The 17,533-nt window shown below is 43.2% G+C and overlaps 1 long non-coding RNA gene across 1 annotated transcript in view; it reads left to right on the top strand.

Annotated features, from left to right (window-relative positions):
- Positions 1 to 6,164: 6,164 nt before the first annotated feature.
- LOC132536120 (uncharacterized) overlaps positions 6,165 to 17,533 on the top strand; it is a 28,052-nt gene continuing 16,683 nt past the window's right edge. The window contains exon 1 of the long non-coding RNA XR_009547792.1: positions 6,165 to 6,223. This is a non-coding gene — a long non-coding RNA (uncharacterized LOC132536120). The remainder of the gene's footprint in view (positions 6,224 to 17,533) is intronic.

Here is a 17,533-nt window from a genome sequence, read left to right as displayed (position 1 = left end):
ACTGCATACTACACATGCAGGAGGCCCCAAGTTTGATCCCCAGCATACAGAAGTTCTGAGGAGTGCTCTATCCATAAAAATAAATAAAAGAAGGGGTCCAGAGCTTGCTCCCCCAGTAGAGTGCACATCACATCACCATGCTTGCAGACTTGGTGTTGAGCCCTAACACAACATGGGAGCACCAGGCATGATGGCAGGTACTGTGATGTTTCTCACATGCTCTTTATCCCACTTTTTCTATTTCATTTTTAAAAATATTTAAAGTCAATTTTCTTTTATATATATTAATATATTTATTTATTATTGGACCGAGACAGAGGAATTGGGAGGAGAGGAGGAGTTAGAAAAGAGAGAGACAGAGAAACACCTGCAGCCTTGCTTTACCACTTGTGAAGCTTCCCCTACCCCCTGAAGCTGGGGACCAGGGACTTGAACATGATTCCTTATGCACTGAAATTTCTGTGCTTAAACAGATGCACCACGGCTGGCCCCCTGTATATTTTATTCATTAATTATTTCCTGGATAGAAGTTAAGAGGGAACAGAAGATGTAGAGGGGGAGACACAGAGAGACACCTGCAGCGTTGCCTCACCACTTGTGAAGCTTCTCCTCAGCTGGTTGTATCTTGGGCTTGAACCTTAGTCCTTGTGAATTGTAACATGTTCACTCCACTGGTTACATCACCTCCCGGACCCCATTTTTTTCATTTTAAAGTTAAAAGGAGAAAACATCTGTTGGCAATAGTAGAATTATGTAGTATTAAACTGTTGTACTAAAATACATCGATATATTCATCTTTTTTTAAAGGTCATTTTGTGAGTGCACATGTATAGTGTGGGAGGACCAATGTTCAAGCCCTTCATCCCCACTTGCAGGCAGAAGCTTCACAAGCAGTGAAACACCATCTTAATGTGTCTCACTTTCTTTTTTCCACTCTATCTCCCCTTTCCATCTCTATTTCTTTCTCTCTTACCAAACAAAAAAAAAGACTTTTTAAAGGTTACTTTATATTAAAAATGTTATTTCATTATTCTTGACCAAGTAAAAATATCTCAGGACATATAGAAAATATATTCCATTGAGAATAAGAAATAACTTGAATGTTTAGGCTCTCTGTGTCTGTGCCAGAAGGGGTTTGCTAAGAAGTAATGGTTGGGAAATGTGAATTCCTAGCTTCAAGTTTACCTACTGATGCTCCTCTGCAATCTGAGACCATCGCAGGCAAGGGAATAATATATCATTTGCACTGTCACTTACACTACTGCAGGCTAAAACAAGGGTAGGGAAAGTGGAAAGGACAAGAGTAGGGAAAACTAAGATATCTAAATCAAAGTGACTAGTGACAGTTATTATAATGCTTACTGTTATGCAACCCACTTTTCCTAAAATGCTACAAGGTTTACTGCAAATAACTCAAAAACATGTCTATTTTGGGCTTCCACATTCTCTTTCAACCCCATTCAGGTTTTACTTTTGTTTGTAAAGATTTATTTATTAATGAGAGAAATAGGGGAGAGGAAGAAGGAGAACCACAGCATCACTCTGACTCATGTGATGCCGGAGATCAAACTTGAGAACTCACACCTAAGAACTCCAAAGCTTTATCCACTGCACAACCTCCCAGACAGTGGCAGCCTTTATTTTTTTAAAATTTAAAATATTATGATACTTTGCTTACTTAAGAGGCAAAAGATTTATACAATCTGAAGAGAACAAGAGTATACATACTTTGCTTATTTAAATGATACATACACTTTAGTAGAACTTACACATTTGAATAAAACTACATACATATGTAATTCAAAATCTAGGAAATATCGAAAAATGTAGTGGGGGAAAAACCCTTTCTTGCCCCTTGACCTTAGACTCTATAAGCAGAAAATATTAGAGTATGTTTTTTTTAATGAATTAATTTATTTTCCCTTTTTTGTTGCCCTTGTTTAACATTGTTGTAGTTATTGATGTTGTTGTTGGATAGGACAGATAGAAATGGAGAGAGGAGGGGAAGACAGGGGGAGAGAAAGACAGATACCTGCAGACCTGCTTCACTGCTTGTGAAGTACCTTTCCTGCAGGTGGAGAGCTGGGGGCCAGAACCAGGATCCTTCTGCTGGTCCTTGTGCTTTGCAGTATGGTTTTGGCAGAGCTATTTATTTCTGAACCCACAGGGAGTCGTAATAAATTTATGTAATAATATGTTTTATTTTACAACTTGAAAGTATCTTAATTTCCATAAAAAATTTCATAAAAATGACCTTTAAACCAATTTTCTCTTTAGAGAGTTATGGTACAAATCCTGAATAGAAACAGCTTGAGAAAGAAGTTTGAGTTAACACATTAGTAAACTTGCTGGAGAACGGACTGATGTGGGTAAAATATAGCTTTTTAATTATTTTTAATTTCATTAACTACAGAAGGGGGTAGAGGGGCCCAGAAGCAGCACTCTAGCATATGCAGTGCTTGGGATTGGACTCAGGACCTACAATTTAGAAGCTCTAATTTCTTCCATGGTGCAACCTACCCATCTTCAGAGATATTTTTCTTTTGTTCTAAAGATCTAATTTATTCATTAATGAGAGAGAGAGGAGCAGGGAGAATCTGCACGTTACTCTGGTATATGTGGCACTGGGGATTGAACTTGGGACCTCATGCCTGAGAATCCTGTACTTTATCCACTCTGCCTCCTTCTCTCAGACCACTGATAATTTGGCTTTGAATGGAACTGGAACTACTGAAGAAGCACTCTTGGGGGCTGGGTGGTAGTGCAGCGCTTCAGCACCCATGGCACAAAGCTTAAGATTAGGGGTTGGGATCCTGGTTTGAGCTCCCCACCTGCAGGGATGTAACTCCACAAGAAGTGAAGCAGGTCTGCAGGTGTCTGTATTTCTCTCCTACTCCTTGTCTCCCCCCCACCCTTAATTTCTCTGTCCTGTCCAGCAACAATGATAAACAAAAAGAACAACAAAGGGGGGGGGATGGCCTCCAGGAGCAGTGGATTTGTAGTGCAGGAGGCAAAAGAAAAAGAAACACTCTTACTCCATAAGTAAACCTGAGATAACAAGAGTCTTAAACAATTAAGTTCCTTCTGCTCTTGCTCTTGTCAATTGTATGTGTCTGACCTTCAGAAATATAAATCCTTAGAAGAAAATTTACAAGTGCCTTTTCCATTGTAGTAAAGATAGTGATTGTGTTAAAATGTGAATTCCTTTCTATCTCTGCACAGGTTGGAACAGGAGCCCAGTCAGAAAGAATTCGGACCTACAATTTTACCCAGAATAGAGTCATTGACCACAGGGTAGGATATGAAGTCCAAGATATTAAGGTAATATTACTGAATGTGCTTACTGTATCTTTGATTTATTAAGGAATCAAATTTCGGGGCCTGGTGGTAGCACAACAGGTTAAGCATACATGGTGCAAAGAAGCCACCTGGCAGCGGTCCCAGTTCATGCAGATGCATGTGGTCCTGGTGATACTGCGGGGCCCATCCATGCTGGCTCTGGGCACAGCTCAGTGCCCCCCATCTGTGCAGTACTTAGGGGCCGGGGAGCCCACAGTTGACCACAGGACAGCAGCAAGGCCCCTGTGTCGTCCTAGTTACAACATCTTCACTGGAGTGACTGTCAGTATCACCTAGAGATGCCTGCTAGCCATATGCTGCTGGGCATTTCAGTGTTTGTTTTGCCTTTCTTTTATATTATTTTTTATATAGTCTCTTTTGTTGCCCTTTTTTATTGTTGTTGTATTTATTAGTATTGATGTCATCCTTGTTAGACAGGACAGAGAAAAATTGAGAAAGGAGGGGAAGGCAGACGGGGAGAGAAAGACAACTGTAGATCTGCCTCACTGCCTGTGAAGCAACTCCCCTACAAGCAGGGAGCTGGGGGCTCGAACTGTGATCCTTCAGAAGGCCTTGCGTTTTTGCCCCACTTGGCTTAACTGGCTGAGCTACTGCTCAGTTCCCTTTTTCCCCGCTTTTTAAAAAAATATTTATTTATTCCCTTTTGTTGCCCTTGTTTTATTGTTGTTATTATTTTATTTTTAAATATCTATTCAGTTTTGTTGCCCTTTGGTTTTTTTTTGTTGTTGTTGTTGTAGTTATTGTTGTTTTGTTGGGTGGGACAGAGAGAAATGGAGAGAGGAGGGGAAGACAGAGAGGGGGAGAGAAAGATAGACACCTGCAGACCTGCTTCACTGCCTGTGAAGCGACTCCCCTGCAGGTGGGGAGCCGGGGGCTGAAACCGGGATCCACATGGTGATCCTTCTGCTTGTGCACTTGTGCTTAACCTGCTGCACTACCAACCAAATCCCCTGTTGTAGTTGTTGTTACTGATGTCATCATTGTTGGATAGGACAGACAGAAATGAGGAGAGGAGGGGGTCGGGCGGTGGCGCAGTGGGTTAAGCGCACGTGGCGCAAAGCGCAGGGACTGGCGTAAGGATCCTGGTTCGAGCCCCCGGCCCCCCACCTGCAGGGGAGTCGCTTCACGGGCGGTGTTGTAGGTCTGCAGGTGTCTATCTTTCTCTCCCCCTCTCTCTGTCTTCCCCTTCTCTCTCCATTTCTCTCTGTCCTATCCAAGAACAAAGCAATGTCAACAATGGCAATAATAACCACAATGAGGCTGCAACAACTAGGGCAACAAAAAGGGGGAAAAATGGCCTCCAGGAGCGGTGGATTCATGGTGCAGGCACCGAGCACAGCAATAACCATGGAGGAAAAAAAAAAGAAATGAGGAGAGGAGGGGAAGACAGAGAGGGGAGAGAAACATAGACACCTACAGACCTGCTTCACTGCTTGTGAAGCAACTCCCCTACAGGTGGGAAGCCAGGGGCTCCAACCTGGATCATTACCCCCATCCTTGCACTTTGAGCCATGGGCGCATAATCAGCTGCACTACCACCCAAGTCTCCTCTTTTCCCTTTCTATATGCACTGAGTATGTGCTTGTCTCTGAAGGTCATGTATACCCTATGAGTTTTAGTCTTTTTTTTTTTTTTTACCTCCATAGTTATCATTGGGCTTGGTGGCAGCACTAGGAATCCACTGCTCCTGGAGGCTATTTTTACCATTTCATTGCCCTTGTTGTTGTTGTTGTTGTTGTTGCTATACCTGTTGTTGTTGGACAGGACAGAAAGAAACTGAGAGAGGACAGGAAGACAGAGGGGGAGAGAAAGACAGAAACCTGCAGACCTACTTCACTGCTAGTGAAGCGACCTTCCCCACACACATAAGGAAGTGGGGGCTCAAACTGGGATCTTTATGCCCATCCTAGTGCTTTGAGCCATGTGTGCTTCTCCCACTGTGTACGGCCCAGCCCCCGGTATTTGCCTTTAATGACTTTGGTGTACCTTACTAATAATGAGACTATTTCTCATATAGACTCAGAATAATACTTTGATCGGACTTTTCAGGAAGCATTTCTTTAGATCATGTTCAGAGATATACTTCTCTTTTTAAATATTTTTCATGACATGCCCGATTTTATATATATGGAGACAGAGATAGAGGCAAAGGCAGGGACTGAGAGACAGACAGACAGCGTCCCAGCATATACAGAACCTATCTGGCTGGAATGATCACCTAATCTGGCACTCTCTCCGTCTCAGGAGATGTTCTCATCACTACTCCCAGCCTGTCCTGGGACCCTCTTCCTAGTAATTGCTACCTCTGCATTTTTCCTAGTTAACATTAATTTTTGATCATTTGAGAGTTGGTCTCTATTCTTGTAAGTTGCTCACACTTTCAAGGTGTTTCTCTCCTCCCCCCTACATTAAGGAGCACTTTAACTGCTATGTGGATACAATATATTTCCTTGCAAGGGAGTATTTGAAACTATGATCTGTATTTAAAGTTGATTTACAAAGTGCTGAGTTTGCTAGAATATATATCTGTCATTTACAAGGAAACAGTCACTGTGCAAGAAGAAATACAGTGTTGACAGTAGTGTTTCAAATATATAGTGTTCTTATGCACTCTGTCCAAGAGTTACTGAAATCAACAATGTTTACTCTCAAACTGTAGTCAAGTCTGTGGAGCTAAGAGAATTTACATTTTTACTTGATTCATTTTTTGTGAACCTTTGGGAAGCTAAAGACAAGTTTTCTTCAAGTAGATCCTGTGAAACATGGGTTGTAACCCCAGTTTTTTAAAAATTATTATTCAAGGTTGCACAGCATCAGATGTGTCTGACTTCTAAGGAAAATGAGACCCCAGACACATTGATGGGTGAGTGTGAAGATATTTAAGTTGGGATGGTTGGATTTAAAATAGCAGTTCCAAACTCTCTCAATAGCAGCTGTTTAGTATTAAGCTTAATTGTCTTCACAGATTTCATCCATCCTGACCAGCCCTTACTGTGGCACAAAACTCAGACCTGCCTTGCTAAAAGTTTTCTTTAATACACTAAAGAATATACTGATTTGTACATCTGGGGAACAATATAGTTGCTGGGTCTTTCTATTTGTTTTGTCATCTCAGTGTAATTTGTTTTAGGTAAAATACTTAATTAAAATAATGAAAATAGAAAACAGGCATTGTACAATGTAAAGGCATCAATACCCCTGTCCCAAACTCACCTGTTCCCAGTGTCTTTTTCATCCCATTTTCCATGTTTTCAGCTACATGTTCTCAGGGAAAAAAAAAAAACTCGGACCTGCTCCTCTGCACCTCTAACCACACTTGATGGTGTTGTTAGCCAGAGAGGTGAAGTCTCCTATTTTTTTCACCAAGAAGTGCTGTCTTGAAAAAAATATTTTGAGGGAGAGGCTAGGTGGTGGCTCACCTAGTTGAGAGCACATGTTACAGTGCTAAAGGACTCAGGTTCAAGCCCCTGTTCCCCACCTGCAGGGGGAAAGCTTCATGAGTGGTGAAGCTGTGCTGCAGGTGTCTCCCTCCCTATCACCCCCATTCCTTCTCAATTTTAGGCTGTCTATCCCATCAATAAATATATAAAGATAATAAAATATTTGTAAATATGTATATTGAAGGGGCTGGCAGTGTACCTGGTTAAGCACACATAGTACTCAGAACAAGGACCCATGCAAGGATCAAGTTTCAAACCCCACTCCCCACCTTCAGGGGGGTCGCTTCACAAGAGTCGAAGCAGGTCTGCTAGTGTGTCCTTCGTTCTCCCTCCTCTCACCTCTCAATTTCTTTTTTTTTATTTTTTTTTATATTTACTTATTTATTCCCTTTTGTTGCCCTTGATGTTTTATTGTTGTAGTTATTATCAATGTCATTGTTGGATAGGACAGAGAGAAATGGAGAGAGGAGGGAAAGACAGAGAAGAGGAGAGAAAGATAGACACCTGCAGACCTGCTTCACCACCTGTGAAGCAAGTCCCTTGCAGGTGGGGAGTCGGGGCTCAAACCGGGATCCTTTCGCTGGTCCTTGCATTTGGAGCCACATGCGCTTAACCCACTGTGCTACCGCCCGACTCCCACCTCTCAATTTCTGTATTATCCAATAAAATGAAAAAATAGGCCACCAGGAAAAGTGGATTCTTATTGAGCCCCAGCAATAAATAACCCTGGAGGCAAAAAAAGGAAAAATCTGTTAATTGATTTATTCATTTACTTCACTAATCATATATTTCTCTCCCCCCTCTGTCTTCCCCTCCTCTCAATTTCTCTCTGTCCTGTCCAACAACAATGACAGAAATAAAAATCAATAATAACTACAACAAAGATAAAAAACAAGGTCAAAAAAAAAGGAAAAAATACCCTCCAGGAGCAGTGGATTTGTAGCATAGGCACTGAGCCACAGCAATTCCACGGGGGGGGGAATTAAAGAAAAAAAGAAAAATAGAGAGAGGGGGACTTTTAAACCTACTTCACCACTCATTAAAAATCCTTCCTGCTGGTGGGGAGTAGGGGCTCAAACCCAGGTCCCTGTGTATGGTAAGAGCACTCTCAGCTATGTGCATCACCAGCCATGCCCCATTCTAACATAGTTATCTAGTTGTCTGTGTTTAGGTTGCTTCCATATTTTGACTTACCAACTATATATCTATATAAACATAGCTGTGCATATGTCTTGGGACTAGCATACAATTAAATATTAGAAATTAAAGTACATATATATGTTTTTTAACAGACTATTATTATTGGAAAGGGCAGAGAGAAATTTAGAAGGGAGGGGGAGGTGGAGAAGGCGAGAGACACATATGCACCTGCAGCCCTGCTTCACCACTCTTGAAGCTTTCTCCAACTCAGGCGGAGATCAGAGGCCTCAACCTGGGTCGCTGTGCACTGTAACATGTGGGCTCAACCAGATGTGTCACTGCCCGGACCCTAAAATATATATATATTCTTTATATATTTTAAAAATATTTTAATTAATATTTCTGCATTCCCTTTTGTTGCCCTTGTTTTATTGCTGTAGTTATTACCGTTGTAGCCGTTGTTGGAAAGAACAGAGCGAAATGGAGAGAGGAGGGGAATACGGGGGAGAGAAAGACACCTGCAGATGTGCTTCACACCTGTGAAGCAAACCCCCTGCAGGTGGGGAGCCTGAGGCTCTAACTGGGATCCTGATGCCTGTCCTTGTGCTTTGCACCACGTACACTTAACCAGATGCACTACCAGCGGACTCCCAATTCTTTATATTTTAATGAGAGAGATACAAAAAGAGAAAGATCAGAGCACTGCTCAGCTCTGGGTTATGGTGGAGCTGAAAATTGATCCTGGGACTTCAGAGCCTCAGGCATGGAAGCCTTTGACATACAGAACCATTATGCTGGCTCCCCAGCAGGGTCAGTGGAAGATAAGGAAGTTAGATGAGTGACATGCCTGGAGACAATCTGAGTATTCAAGACTATCGGAAGTTCTCAAAAATTGAGAAAAGTGGGCAGTTAGTGTGTCACCCAGTAGAGCACTTAAGTTGCCATGTTGGTGACCCGGGTTCCAGCTCCAGTCCCCACTCACTAGGTGGGGATGGCGGAAAGTTTTAGAAATAGTAGAACAGTTCCGCATCTCGGTTCTTCATCTTTGTCTCTACATACATTCAAAATGAATAAATAAAATAAAGACAGCTGATGATGATGTTAGAGTCCTGTAGGTAATAATAAACATAACATAAATGATATATTTATTATATATGAATAAAATAAATTAAATTAAATGAAGACAGCTGATAATGATGATAGAGTCCTATAGCTAATGAGCAGGAGCTGTAGCATTAGCAACAACAATGAAACATCAAAAAGAAAACGACACATGGGCCTTTAGAGTTTTTCAAATATTATGAATAGGGTACAGAAAAAGTACAGGTAGTCAATAAATACATAAAAAGTACAGGTAGTCAATAAATACATAAAAATATTACACTTGTTATTAGGGAGGTGCAAAAGAAACTATAATGTTTATTGTATTTATAAGTAGCTTAAAAAAGTGGGTCACTATTGAAAAGTTACTGTTTTTATTGTTGTTGTAATTATTGTTGTCTTCGTTATTAGATAGAATAGAGAGAAAAGGAGAGAGGAGGGGAAGACAGGGGTGGAGAGAAAGATAGACACCTGCAGACTTGCTTCACCGCCTGTGAAGTGACTCCCCTGCATGTGGGTAGCTGGGGATCCTTACGCCACTCCTTGCATTTCACGCCATGTGCCCTTAACCCTTGCGCTATTGCCCAACTCCCTGTTTCTATCTTTTTTTTTCCTTTCAGAGAGTTTAAACTTTTAAAAATGTATTTATTCCCATTATTGCACTTTTTAATTTTTTATAGTTATTGTTGTTGTTGACCTTGTCAGATAGGATAGAGAGAAATGGAGAGAGGAGGGGAAGACAGAGACGTGAAGGGAAAGATAGACACCTGCAGACCTGCTTCACCAATTGTGAATCAACTCCCCTGCAGGTGGGGAGCTGGCAGGTCTAACCGGGATCCTTACCCCGGTCCTTCTGCTTTGTGCCACCTGTGCTTTACCAGCTGTGCTACTGACCAACTCCTGACCTTAAACTTTTATAATTATCAGGTGTGGTCCGAGTGTACACAGGTTTTCATTTTTTAAATTTTGACAAAAGCATACTCTGATATTTTAGAAAATGTGTGCTTTTTATTTTGGAAATGCGTACTTGCTTGTTTAAAAATGTCACTTCTCTTGAAAGAATGTTGGGTGTTATATTTTCTAAAGTTCTTAGTAGGCAGTGTAGTACTAAGTTTTCCTAAAAAGAGAAAGGGCAGTCAGGTCGAACAGTGACCTTCGTTTCCCCAGGATGCCAGTTTTGACCTGTGACCTTCTGATCTACATGTGGTGTTCAGATGCCAGTGTCAGCATAATGAGTGGCTATTCCATGACCATTTGTCCCCACAATTGGTGACTATCTGGGAAGTGCTGGGCTAAGGAGTCTTTAAAAGGCTAGTAGCTGAGGGCCTATGGCAGTAGAGGTGTCACCTTGAACTTTTCAGTGAAATGTGCTGATCACAGTAACAGCCATCCAGAAGCCCGAAGTGCGCCATCTTTAGTCTCTGCTACTGTCTCCTCCTGGGCTGACTGTAGACTCAGCCATGTCCTTGCTCTGGCCCATGGAACATGGACAAATGGGAAGCAGGCAGAGACCTCAGTGGCTGTCTGGCTATGGTATGGGAGCCCTTCTTCGGCACTGAAGAAGCTAGGTGCCACCCTGTGGAGATTTGGGGAACAGGCAACACACAGAAAATAGATCCAGTTGAGCTATGAGCTGCCTGCAGACACATGGGACCTCAGCTAATGCAGAGCTGCCCAGAGGAGCCCACCAAGGTTTCATCTGAGCCCTGAGCAAAGAGAGGGGCCATATAAGGTACAGAGTCAGGGAGTGATATTTATTATAGTAATACAATCAACAAGAAAATACAATAAAAGACTCTATAACTACATACATACAGTGAAAGGAATAAGAGAGAGATTTCTGTGAAAAGACCTTCAAAGCAGGATGTAAGAAGGGATCAAGGAAGATGCCTCAAATGAAATGAGCTGGATGTGAAATGTTGACATTTTTCATTGTGACCCCACTAGACAAAAAGTTTAAAAGAACTAACTTAGTCAGAGGGCTTCATGTCTTCCACCAGGAAGTTTACACATAGATGGCAGGACTGAGAACTAACTCAAAATCCTGCAAAGGATTAAGAAAATAATTGTTCTCAGTTGGATATCATAAAGTAACAGGGAAAAGAAAGGGTCAGTTCTAGAAAGGGGAAGCTGTCTGTCGGCATTTCAGCAGACACCCAGGTGGCCTCACTGATTATAGATTTGCCAGGGGAGCCCTGAGCCATTATCAGCTGAGTAGGTTGTAGGTAGGGGGCTCTCTGAATCCTATTTGGAGAGACCTGAGATGTTCCATCACTGAGCCTTTCTGGAGGTGTCACTCTCCCAGATTGGAATTAGCAGTCTGTCTTACTGTCATGCCTGAAATGAAAAACAGAGAGCTGTCTTAGTTAAATCACATTGTCATATACTAGCTTCTTCTTGATTCCTGAAGAAATAAGTTAAGCCAAAGAGAGTATTTCTCCATGGAGATAAATATATGAAAGGGCTAAATATATGAAAGGGCTAAGTGGTGCCCACCTGGTGAGCACACATGCCACAGTGAACAAGGACCTAGGTTTTTGCCCCTATCCCCACCTGCAGGGGGGAAGCTTCAGGAGCCGAAAAGCAAAGCTGTAGGTATCTCTCAATTTCTCCCCCACTGTCTCTCCCTCCCATCTGAATTTCTATCACTAGCAATTAGGTAAATTGAATTATTATCAGAAGAGTTAAATATATTAAAACCTAGTCAACATTTCCTCTCAACACAGCAAGATTCTGCAGCCTCCACCCAGAATGTGCTGTCACCAGGAGAATGAGTCAAGTCCTGCCATTTATGGGATGAGATTCTCTTGTCCTGTTTTAATCAGCCAGAAACCTTTGTCTCACACAGACTAGTTGCTCGAATTAATCTCACATGGCCTAAGCTCACCCAGACTCATGGTGTAGATGAGGTGTGTCCAGGAGCCTGGTCACCTTTGTACCACTGGCATCAGTCAGGAAGGAGTTGCCTACCTCTAGCAGGATCAGGGGACTTGGATGGAGGGCCTCACTCCTCCCTGTCTTCCTTGTTAAGCTCTGTGTGGCTGCTGGTGCACAACACGGACATGATGCAGGAGAACTGAGTGATGGTGGCCTTATCCTTCTGGTGTAGCAGATAGACACAGTCCATGATGTCCTCCACTGCCAGATTCACGGGGATGATGGGGTGGCTCAGGGCATAGCTGTAGAGTGACAGCTTGTGGGTGGCTCTGTCTCCACAGCCCATCAGGTATTCAGTACTGAGCTCAGAGGCAGTGAGATCTAGCAGAGGCAGCCATGAGGGGGCACTGTGCAGACGGTTGAACACAGAGCTCTGCCTGATACTTTCCACATCATGGAGGGTGGTGTCAGAGTCATCCCTCTGGTCCACAGCAACCAAGATGCTCTTGTGGTGGCCTCTGTAAACAGAGCTGCCCAGGGTCCACGTAGAGTCACCCCCAGTGCAGAGACCTGTGATCATAGCAGTGGGATTAGCAATGGACAAATAGGGGCCCTAGGGAGCAGAGCAGAGGCAGTGAGAGCATGAAGGATGTGGAAAACCAAGGGGTCGAGCGTCCACTTTCTAACTGAAACCTTTGTAGAGGGACAGATGGAGGTAGCAAACCCAGTTATAAGAGTATGACATGATTCCTGCATATTAGCAGGAAAATCTTTGAGGATTTGAGAAAGGAGACCTGGACTCCCTACTTTTGATTGAATTTGAAGGTGTATATAACTGGCCTTGGCTTTTTATTGGAGAACTTAAGAGGTTTCTAGAAACTTGGAAGTAGAAGTTATCATGCTGTGTCACTATTAGTTCTGGTGTATATTCTGATCCCATTTCCATAGTGAGGCTGGTTTTCAGTATCATGAGCTTGATTTCAAGAGGGGAGAAATGTCCAGAGAGGTGGCACTGGCAGCAAAGTGTTCAATTTCCCTCTCCTCTGCTGGCCCTGACCTGAGGTCTGGGCTTGTGGAGGAACTAACCTGGGGTGTCATCAAATAGCTGCTCCAAAAGGAAGGACTCCTGGTGGCTGGAAGCCAAGCCAGAGATTTCCTGATCCTGTGACTGGTCCTTGGTCACCTGTAGTGGAGCCATTCCATTTTCATAGTGATATTCTCTGTCTGTATGGAGAGGAATCCAAAATAGGTTCAGGCTGAAGTGGTCGTGATGAGCCCATCGTGACCACAGGATGTAGCTAGAGCATGGCAAGGGAGCTGTGTCTTCCTTGGAGATGTGCATGTTTTTCTGTGGGACTACTGGGTCCCTGCCAATCTCCCCACCCCCTTGGGATTGATTTTCAGTGTCATGAGCTTGTTTCAAAAAGGAGGTATGACTCGGCAGGAGGCATGTACAGGAACCCAGCTGGTCTCCACATGTGAGGCTGTGGGAGTCATCTGCTTCTAGTGGAAGCCCCTCAGTGGCTGGCGTTTGACCCCCTTCATGTTTATGCAGATGTTTGACACCTACATGTAGAGGAACTCCCATCTAGGTCCAGGCTGACCATGAAGAGACTCACCTCACTGTAGAAGATGACACATGGGCCTTCTTTGGACCTTCTGTGCAAAGAAGGCTGTGTCTCTGTGTCTCTGTGTCCAAGAGTCTGACAGGAAACCCTGCCCTAATATTTGCTCAAGAAAAGAGTTGACAAAGTAAAGAGGAAGATGCTCTTATACATCCCTGTGCCTGGAATGCAATGAATTCCTCATGAGGAAGAGCTTTATATAGCAGTCCTGTCTGCCACAGAGAAGTAGAGAAGCAAGGACTGTCATTAGAGCCTGTTAGAGTAGTAGTTGGTCAGTGTCTGTTGAATTCATGGAGGCCTACTGCCTGCACTTTTCCCTGTCAGAAGGTATTGAAGCTAAGCTGGAACCCATTCTCCCTGAGCCTTTGTAGTTAATGTCTCACTCCAGTCAGCCTCTTAGATTGCCCTGACACTCACCTGCAGGTGGCTCTGTGGTTTCTTCCATCCTTGAACTCACAGACCCCTGACCAGTTTCTGCAGAGTCCTGGGAGAGAAAGAAGTCAGGGTCACAATAAGCCTTTGGAGTGAGAAGTGGAAGAATACATTTCCCAGCAGCTCTGTTTCCCCCAGAGAGAGAGACAGAGAGAGAGAGAGAGAGCCCCGTGTCCAGTATCAAACTACTTGACCCCTGGGGGTGACTGTGGTTTAGAATCACCACTGTAGATTTACATGAATACTTGGATTTTCAGTGCATGTTTAGAAGTGTGATGACAAGGGTATTTGGATTCGTTCCTGCATGCTCTCTAGTCTCAGGATACGCACACAGGGAACTCTCAGTTGAGAGTAATTTGTAATTTAAAATGTCAGCTATCTAATCAAATACTTTTAAAAAAATATATCTTCCCCCCACTAGAGGAGAAGAATTTCCTGGTGTTTGAAGAGGCAGGAAACTGGCATCAATGCTGCAGAGTGAAGGCCAACCCTGACATGATGCAGATTTCAAATTATGCAAAAGAAGAAATAAAAAAAAGAGAGAGGGCTAGGCAGTGTTGCAGCTGTTTTGGCACACACCTTACCAAGTGCAAGAACCAAGGATTGGGTGCCACTACCCTGTCAGAAAGCCTTATTATTGACATACTAAGCTGATAATGAAGATGAAAATTAAGGAGGAATTGGTTTGAGATAGGTCATTAAAAATGATCCCATTCTAATGCAGTAAAGAATTGTAAAAAGAGCACACAGTATACAAGGGAAATGCAGACAGTATCCATAGGTCAAGTATATATGTAAGTGGATCTTATGAGAATATCATAGTGGGATCTCCTAGCATAATGGTCATGCAAAGAGACTGTCATGCCTGAGGCTCCAAAATCCCAGGTACAACACCCTGGATGACCATAAGCATTAAGCCAAAGCTGAGCAGTGCTCTGGAAAAAAAAAAGAGAAAGAAAGAAAGAAAGAAAGAAAGAAAGAAAGAAAGAAAGAAAGAATCAATCCTCCTCAGGGCCAGGCAAGGCAGTACACCTAGTTAAGTACACACATTACTATGGACAAGGACTCATGTTCTAACCCTGGGCCCCACCTGTAGGGTGACAGCTTCATGAGTAGTTAAGCAGTGCTGTAGGTGACTCTGTCTCTTTCCTTCTCTATCTCCCCTCCCCTCTCAGTTTCTTTCTGTATCTATCCATAGTAAAACAAAGAAAAAAACTCCAAGGGAAGAATATGGTGTCCCATATCTGAAAATGGGGAAAGATTTAAGATGGGAAAGAAAAGATATCCGAGGTCACATGATGGAAAGACTCTAACTGAATGAAAAGTGCATTTACAAATTTGAGAAGATACTCAGAATTACTTTGTTCAAATTCACATGACTCAGTTCTTTAGCCCTCACCTCCTCAATTCATTAAGCATAATCAGCTCCAGGCCCTGCCCCCAAATGGAAGCTCCAATGTACCTCAAGGTTTGTGAGAACTATGAAGTTATCTCTTATGGGAGACACAGGGATTTGGAGTGGGGTGAGCATGGAACTCTACCCGTATACTTGGATAAGCTTATTAACCATTATTCAGTCACTGCTGAAAATGTGGTTAAGAGAATGTCTTAGTTCTCCATAGTAAATGTCTTAGCTATTGTACTGCAATTCCAGAAACCAAATGATATGCAGAGCTCCTGGCTGTCATTCTCTTCTTTTTCGTTTTCTTTGATAGCGGGGAAACGGGGGAGAAAGGGGCAAAGAAAGAGAGAGAAACCTGAAGTACTGCCTCACCACTCATGAAGCTCCCCTGCCACAAGTAGGTCTCAGAGACTTGAACCCAGGTCCTCTTGCATGGTAATGTGCACTCTACCAGGTACACCAATGCCTGGTACTTCCTAGCTTGCTTTTGGTCCAGTAGCATAAAAGTGAGGTTGTTATTTTTTCTTTAATTAGTAGAGTCACCCATTCCAGGAGGAAAAAATCCACAGGGAGCAATGCAAACCACTCTGTATATGCAAGATAGGGTTGCATCCAGTCTCTGCTCCCTTTTTTGTGTCTATAGAGAAGTGTGTGTAAATAGGAAAATACATCCTTCCGGGTGGTATGTGCTTAATTCTTCCCGCATCTCTAGACCACTTTCTGTGTAAAGCAGGAACTTGAAATGTAAGTTATAGTCTTAGAAACACTCACACAGGTGCGTTCTGCCTCCTTTTGGTTGATATCTAGGTAGTCCAGAATGGCGGTATAAATTTTGCTAATAGATTCCACAGTGACCCAAAAGAGAGAAGGAGAAATGAGCTGTTAGACGGTTATCAAATGAACTTGTGTTTTGGCTAATCATTTCAGCATTTTTCAATGCTTTTTCAAGATATCAAGTTTTTTAAGATACATGCAAGACTTAATGAGAATAACAGTATGCAAATGTATTTCTGGAGAATGAGACAGATCCCAGAAAACATGTCTGTGGTGTCAGGTCTCTGAGACCAGGGCTGAACACCCCATCCAGAGTCCAGGCTAGAACCTCCCTGGGCTGTAGCTCTGGCAGGTTCATTTTCTTTGAGAACCAGCCCATGGAGAAACCTGCCCTTAAGTCAGGGCCATTTAATACATGGTGCAGGGTGATGTTAGCTCCCATCACAGCATGAAGAGAAGGGGGACAAGAGGGAGGGGCATTGACTGCTTGGACTCTGCATTCTCAGAACTTGAAAATTTGAAATACATGAAATAAGGACATACTCAGAAAGCTCGTTATACCATTGCTCCATCTTCTCAACTGATCTAAAATCCAAGAGAAGGGGAGAAAAACAGTTAAAATGCACATTCACACAAACATATTATGAGTGTTGGCCAGTGTAAACAGCATCATTGATTGTTATTGGTGGGACTGTGTGATCCAGGAGTCCTGTCCTGGTCACGGTGCTGAGGGGCCCTGCTCTTTGACAGTTTGCTGGGTTGGCAAGGAATTCTTCTAAATGGAGGAGAAATTGTGTTTAGGGCCCTTTGGTGGTGCTGGTGGTTAACTGCACATGCTACCATGCACAAGGACCCGGGTTCAAGCCCCTGGCCCCCACCTGCAAAGGGCTTAGCAGCTACATGTGTTTGCCTGTATCAGAGCCAGTGGGAGCCAATGGAGAGCACAGAGCTGTCCTTGTGGGGGTCAGAGCACCTGTGGCTAATAGACCCCCAGATAGAGCTGTGCTCCCCCTAAGAGTCATGAGGAGACAGGCAGGGCTTGGCTGCAGTCTTACTGAAAAGAGACCACGAAGCTGAGGTCAGCCCAGCCTAAGACCAGTGATGTGCGGGCTCTTGCGGCTTTCCTCATGTTGGGTTCCACCCACATGTCCATCAGGGGTGCCAAGTACTTGATTCGGAAGTGACTCTTGTACCTGGAGAGGGAATAGAGCACAGCACTGTTAGCTTGCATCCCAGCAATCTGGGAGTAGCTGGGTTTCTCCTGAGGAGATGGTGGGTGTGTTTCTTTCTTTAATTTTTTTATTGGGGAATTAATGTTTTACAGTTGACAATAACTACAATAGTTTGTACATGCATAACATTTATCAGTTTACCCTGAGATT

This window comes from Erinaceus europaeus (assembly GCF_950295315.1).
Source record: "Erinaceus europaeus chromosome 6 unlocalized genomic scaffold, mEriEur2.1 SUPER_6_unloc_12, whole genome shotgun sequence".
Lineage (NCBI taxonomy): Eukaryota > Metazoa > Chordata > Mammalia > Eulipotyphla > Erinaceidae > Erinaceus > Erinaceus europaeus.
This window is presented reverse-complemented; position numbering and strand designations above follow the sequence as displayed.